The sequence below is a fragment of the Cotesia glomerata genome, linkage group LG2 (genome assembly GCF_020080835.1).
Source record: "Cotesia glomerata isolate CgM1 linkage group LG2, MPM_Cglom_v2.3, whole genome shotgun sequence".
NCBI classification, from domain to species: Eukaryota; Metazoa; Arthropoda; class Insecta; order Hymenoptera; family Braconidae; genus Cotesia; species Cotesia glomerata.
In genome coordinates, this window is record NC_058159.1 from 16,399,850 (window position 1) to 16,407,688 (window position 7,839).

Genomic DNA, 7,839 nt, shown 5'->3' on the forward strand with positions numbered 1-7,839 from the left:
CAATAAAGAAGCCGGCTTCGTAGCAGCATGGGTAGATAGCCTCCACTTCTACAGTTGCTATGCAGCACCTAGTGTCTCTAATGAACAGTTTGAAGACTTCCTTGATCGGCTAACTGAGGACGCAAGAAAACACTTTCCCGTGGCAATATCTGGTGACTTCAATTCCTGGGCAGCAGACTGGGGCAGCAAGTTCACTAATACACGTGGAAAACCACTTTTCGAGGCAATGGCCACACTGGACGTGATCCTCCTTAACACCGGTGACATGCCAACATATACTAAGGGAGAGGCAAACTCAATTGTCAACCTTACATTTGTCAGCAGTTGCTTAGCTCGAAGAGGTTTTTCTTGGAAAGTATTGAACATCTACACAGCCAGTGACCATAGTGCGATACGATGGGGAATATCAATGGGCCAGAATCTAACAAGAGTCGACAGGAACGCCAGCGTGGTTGGGTGGCCAGTTAAATCTCTCGACCTCACTGCTTTAGTAGTAGCCCTAGAGTGCGATCCGATCATCGTAGAAACTGCTGAAAAGAAGACCAAGGATCTAATGAGAAGAGTCACCCAGGCTTGCGACGCCAGTATGTCTCAGAACCGTGGCATGAATTCAAGACCTTCGGTGCCCTGGTGGAACGATCACATTAGCATTCTACGTTCAGAGTGTCTTAAAAAAAGAAGAAAGTCTCAGCGTGGCTACAGACGACCTAACTCCGCAGAGCTGTAGGCAGAGTATGAAAAGGCCCGTCGAGAACTAAACAGAGCCATTAAAGAAAGCAAAAGACGCTGCTGGAAGGAACTGGTCGCAGAAGTAGAGAAAGATCCATGGGGCATACCGTATAAGGTGGTTATGACCCACCTGAAATGCCAGCCAATGCCATCACCTATGTGTCCACAGATCCTAGAGAAGACTGTTACTGCGCTGTTTCCCAAACAGCCGGTATTCACCTACAAGTTGGGGCAGCTCAACCCTAAAGATATCCCAACTATCACGTTGGATAAGTTGATAGAGGCAGGCAATCGAGTAGGGAATAATAAGGCGCCAGGATTAGACGGAATCCCTAATATTGCCCTGACGTTTACGATACATGCCTGAAGGAAGGGACTTTTCTCCAGAAGTGAAAACAGCAACGGCTACTTCCGAAAAGGAAAAAGCCGCCGGAAGAACCGTCATCCTAACGACCACTCTGCATTTTAGACACGGCTGGCAAGATATTCGAGCGCATAATTTATCAGAGAATAGAGGCTGTACTCGATCCACTACTGGCAGAGAACCAGTTTGATTTCCGAATAGGACGGTCAACTCTGGATGCGATCAAATTGGTTGTTGAAACAGTCAAGGATGCAATCGCCGGAACGAGATGGAAGGGTGGAAAGAAGAAATACTGCTTGGTGGCTGCTTTGGACATCAAGAATGCCTTCAACTCCGTTAACTGGGACTGCGTTATGCGGGTTCTAGAAGAAAAAAAAGTATCAGGATACCTTCGCAGAATGGTAGCGAGCTACTTTACGAATAGGGTTCTGAAATATGACAAGAAGAACGGTACGGAAGTGTACGAAATCACCGGAGGAGTGCCACAGGGATCAGTTTTAGGTCTCTGCTATGGAACATCATATATGATGGCCTCTTGGGAATAGCATTGCCCACGGGAGTCAAACTTGTAGCATATGCAGATGACGTAGCTGTCGTGATCGTCGCAAAGCACCTCGAAGAGATAGAAATGGCAATTGACGAGTCAATTTGTGGATGGACATGATGAACTTGCAACTAGCCAAGCATAAAACCGAGGCAGTGCTCATCACTCGTAGAAAAACGGTAGAAACCATCAAGTTGAGAGACGGAGAACAAGAAATAACATCACTATCATTTATCCGTTATCTGGGAGTGATGCTGGATGCCCGACTCAACTTCAAGCAGCAGTTGGAACACGTCAGTGCCAAAGCGTCAGTAGTGAGGGCTAGTCTCGCACGGCTGATGCCTAACATCGGAGGCCCAATGCAGAGCAGGAGGCTGCTATTGTCATCAGTAGTCACATCAGTGCTTACGTACGGAATATCCATTTGGGGTGATGCACTGGAAACCCAGAAATCATGGAGAAAAGCTGGACCAGTATATCAACTGAGTGCCCTACGAGCAGCTAGTGCCTTCCGCACTATATCAGAAGAAGCAGTGGGCGTCATTGCTGGAACCCTACCTCTTAGAGTTCTAGCAGAGGAAAGACGAGCCCTTTACCAACGAAAAAGGTCAACTGCACTAGGCCCTGAAGAACGGCAGAATTGAAGAACGGCAGAACAACATAGGCCAATGGCAACTACAATGGGATGCTGCAGAGAAGGGTAGGTGGACGCACCGCCTCATACCTCGGATCGACATTTGGCTTAACCGGAATCACGGCGAGGTCAATTACTATATTACGCAGATGTTGTCGGGACATGGGTGTTTTCGAGAGTATATACATCGCTTTAAGCACGATGACTCTTCGGAGTGCCCGTCCTGCACAGGAATTGCTGAAGATGCGGAGCACGTCTTCTTTGTATGTCCTCGTTTTGATCCATAGCGTAAAGAGTTGGAACGCTACCAACACGTTTGCAACAGAAGTCCTCAAAGACTTGCGTTCCACCGAAAGAAGAAGAGCAAATATCAGAAGATAGAAGGAAGATAGTTAACACCTTAGGCACTAGAAGGAATAGCAGTAGCTAGTTCCTCCCCTCACGAAGTAATGCCTGACGGCGGTTTCCATGAGGGATTAGAGGAAAGAAGAAATGGGGTTTAGGGTTTAGTGGGTAGGGGCGCTAGCGTCGAGTTTGAGTATGACACTGCGTCGAGTCGCCACATACCCAGGCCAAACAGCTATGCCTAGAATCCCTAAAAAGGATTTCCCCCCCTTAAAAAAAAATAAATAAAAACACACACAGACACACACACACACACAGACACACACACACACATACACACACACACACACACACACACACACACACACACACACACACACACACACACACACACACACACACACACACACATACAAACATAGTGACACCCTCACGGGACTAGTCAGGGAAGCTTCCTAGAACCTCAAAACGTTGAGATCTGATGAAAACTCGATTTACGAAAAACGGGGTAAAACCATTAACTTACCGATTTTTGAAAATTTTCAATTTTCTTAGCGGGAAGTTAAAATTTATTCTTTTCTAAATTCAGCTTAGTTCATATATTTTCACTGCAAAAAAATTTAAAATATATAAGAATCCCAGGTAATTGTTTAGTTTCACGTTTTTAAACGTAAACTAGTTGTCGCAATTTAAATGTTAACTTAAATTTTACTCTGATAGAAAATCGTCAGTAAAATTCAAATTCATCCACGTAGTCTATCAATTTTTGGTGATTTGTTTCGTATTCTATGGATAAAAATAAACAATTAATAAAAAAATTTTCGAAAATATTAATTTTTTTATATTTTTTCAAAGTTTTTTCCTAATCCAACAATTGACGTTTTTCATTATTTTTTTTATTCTAAAATTCAAAATTTTCGCAATTGTTTTTTATTCTAAGATTCAAAATTTTCGCAATTGTTTTTTATCCAAAAATTAAAATTTTTTAAAAAATTTTTCTGTTTTATATTTACTCTAATAAAAAAAAAATATATTACAAGTAGAAAAAAAAATTTTCAAAAATATTAATTTTCGGATATTTTGCTAAAACGGATGTGTTGCTATTGTCCGACGAAACTTGGAGAAACTGTGCGCGTGGGTGTTAAAGAGCGAGCATTCCAACAGAAAATGGGCTACTGATTCTTGCGTCAAGTTGTGAATGGTTCCGTTGGTCTTAGCTGGATGATGTTGCGATTGAGTATGATGCGACAGGAGTAATTGTTGGCTAGTCTCAGTTGAATTTTGCTGATCAACGTACTGAACTCATTCTTGATCAAATAAGCTGTGCTTTCATCGAAGAGTGAATTTGGGATCGGAATTTGACAGGCTTTGGAATTGGAGTATCTTCTCAAATCTTGTAGTTTCAGATGTTTGTGGAACTTATCGAGGATTCTTATTTTATTAAGCTTCCAGTACTGGGCGGACAGGTGTAAAAGCAGATCCTCCTCATCAATGGTGGTGAGTATTTTACGTAATTGGATAATCTAATTTATTTTTGGCAGTTTGTAGTTCTCAGTGAGTTTCAGGAGGCGTTTTAAGCCGATTTTCGGTAGACGAGAGTCCTTCATATCCAGAACTTTAATTACCCAGTTGAAGATTTGATTTAGCACTTCCAGGACAATTTGTGTCAAGTTTAGCTCTAGGCGGTGTGGTACGTAGTGTGGTGTGCAACTGGGGAGATGTAAGATTCTCTCAAAGTAGAAACAGTGTGTTGATTCGAGTTTTTCATAAGATTCCTCTTGCAATACCCAGATGTGCGCAAGGTATAATAGTGTAGATTTGACTAGGCTATTGAAGAGCTTTACCTTGCTATGCCATGTTTCAGCCTTAAGTCGAGAGAGGATTGAGTACACTGTACCAGCAGCCTGGTTGCCCTTTCTGACTGCCTCAGCGGAAGCTAGCTTGCCTTGAAGATTACTACAAAGAGGAGCTCCAAGATATGTCTAGGTTTTTACTACCTCAATTAATTTATCTTTGAATTTGAAGTTGTTGTCGCTCTTCTTTAAACTTCCAGAAGCTCTGCAAGCTCTTATTTTGGTCTTATCGATGTTGACTGAGAGTCCATTAAGGTCGCAGTATTCCAAACTCTTGAGGGTAATTCTGAGCTTCGATGCAGAGTGGGCCACGATGACAATGTCATCAGCAAATAGCAGCATTAAAACCTGGGTGAACTCATCCAGGCTGTCCTTCTACTCCTCATACTTTAAAAAAGTCGATAATATCTGCAATATAAAGGATGAACAGTAATGGACTGAGAACGTCGCCTTACAGAACTCCTTCAGTCGCTTCTATTCGATCTGAAAGTGACGTGTCTGACCTAATAAACATTGTTGCCTTATCGTAGAAGCTTATCAGGATCCTGATGAGTTTGCTGCTGACCTTCATTTGTGCTAGTTTAGTCCAAAGCTTTTCGTGCGGAACTTTATCGAAGGCCTTCTTAAAATCAACGAATAGTGCAAATGCGGTGATGCCTGGAAAGCGCAATTGCATTTGCAACAAAGTTTGAAGTACAAATACGTTGTTAGAGGTGCCTTTTCCATTACAGAACCCCACTTGTTCTTCGGGGATCAAGTTCTGCGATGTCGCCTAATGTCTCAGCCTATCATGGAGCATTTGTGTGAAGATCTTAGTTACTGAGTTACTTAAGGCTATGCCTCTGTAGTTACTGGGTTCGCGATTGTCTCCTTTTTTGAATAGCATAAACATAACGATCTTAGCCCAATCATCCGGGATAGTTTCTGTGTCAAGGACTTTGTTGGAGAGAGTAAGTATGTAAAGTAATTAATTTTCGGGGATCTCTTTAAAAAAATCATTGCTGATAGAGTCTAGTCCTGGGGCCTTGCCACGTTTACTTTTGTTTATACTGTTTACCAGTTCGTTCATTGTAAATTCTTGGTCCAGAGAGTCGTGGTAACAGTGAGGTAGGTCGAGGGTGTAGGAAGTTCTTGGAGGGAAGGAATTAATGAAGTAGCTATGCCAGATGTCCAGTGGTATATTATTGGCTGCAGTGGGGCGTCTTTTGACTTGTTCAATTATTTTCCAAAAATCTGCTGGGCTCTTGGAGTGGCTGAACTGATCGATGATAGCGTCGTGATATTGCTTGGCTTTTAATTTAAGCAGTTTGAAGTACTCTTTTTTTTCATTAAATACAGTGAAACGGAATGATTTGTTTCCCTTGGTCGCCCCTTTTTACTCTTAAGGGCGCCACTGGATTTTTGGACTCAGTATCCAGAAACTGGACCAGAACATGGAGTATTAAATCAGAGTCGTGAGAGATTGCTGAAAGGAAACTAAAATTTAGACACAGAAATTCGTTTAACAAAATTCTTTATTTTCCACTCCCTTTTACAGTTGAAATAATGGCCAAGATAACAACATATAAAATTTCATGGATAACAATCACACTCACTCTCACTCTCATACGGTATATTTCACGCTGTCCAGCTAGACCCTCACGTGGTTGCAGTACCCGATGCCTACTGGACTCTCACGGTACTCTATCTACTTCGCGTCGTCCCCTGGACCTCTAACGCTACTCTAACTTAGCTCGCGCGGTCTCACGGACTCTCACGCCACTGAGCTGGACCCGGACGTGACTGCACACGTTGTCCACACAGCGCACGCTGTCCCCCAAACTTCACGCTACTCTAAGAGAACTACCCCGAAGCAGGATAGCCCCTTTACTCACACACAAACACACTCTATTCCAATTCCAATAATAATAATAATAATAATAATAATAATAATAATAATAATAATAATAATAATAATAATAACGCTTGAATTCCAATTTATAACTAATTTCCAGAATATTATTTTCCTAATTAATATTTCTAAAATTCTTATTCATCATTTTCCGAATTATAAATTACATATTCCTATTATCTAAATTACTGCCGTATCTTCAATTTCTACAACAATAATTATCCAAATTAAAATTCCAATTCATCGAGGATTAAATCCATTCATTGTGTCCGAGAAATTACTAAATAAATTTTAATCTTTATTTTAACAAAATTAAATAAATTCCTATAATCGAGTAAACTTAAATCTTTTATATTATTTAATTTAATCCAAATTATTTTATTCCGAGCTATTTTATTTAATTCAGTAATCAGCAGTAAATTTTACTAAATTTATTTTCCAACGCAAAAGTGAAATTTGGCAAAAGATTATTCTATTGTATTTTATTATGTGTTGCTTAAAACTTAATATTTCATTTTACTTAAGTTTATTTTATTTCAAACGAACGGAGACAATTTTGTTTCGACCTTGAATGTCCTCTACTCAGCGTTCTCGCGCGGGACAAGATGGCTGACGCTCTCGCTCGGTCTTGCGCCTCTGTCGCAAGTTTTTAGTGTAATTTTTTTTTTTTGACAAATTTTTACAATTTTATTTTCTACTCTAACTTGACAGTTCTATTGATTCTAATGACAATTGCTGGCTCTAGTTTTAATTTCCATTATGACAAATATTAAATAATACGCCAAATAATTTATTACAAATAATTTTAGATCGGAATAAATTGTAGTCTTAAATAATTTTAATTTAGAGGTTTACTCAGTTTCATTGCTATTGGCTTAAGCCAAATCATTATCCAAAGATTCTCAATTAATAAATTTTACACATGGCGTAAAGATCTGGAATTAATAACCCGAACTAAATGCCTAGTATTATTAACCCCGACAGGCCTACGTGGAAAATTAGTAATGACCAAGACAAATTATTTCTCTAACAAATTAATCAATAACCCGAAACCTGTCCTGGTATTATTAATTAATTGTTTTATAATTTTCTCCAATTTTAATATAAAATTTAATTAATTAATTTATTGACTAGCGATTGTGACCGAACGCGAAATGGCGGTGACCTTCAGCCGACGTGTTGCCTGGCTGACGCCGCAGACCCGAGAATTAAAATCAGAAATGATATTTGTACCTGGAGTTTTTTTTTTTTTGTTTTTATATTCTAAATACTCGTGCACTCCCTCGAAGAGCTGCAACTCCTTTTGTCCAGGGTGGTGTAACTTTCTCCTCGGATAAATCCTCGGCGAATACCTCCTCGGATCGATCTGCTTGGTGGCAAAACTCTGGTCACCGTCACTCGTGCTCTGGGTATTCTCTCAAGCCTGTAACCGCAAATCAGCATTAGAAATTATTACAATTTAGAATTAATTTACGCAAG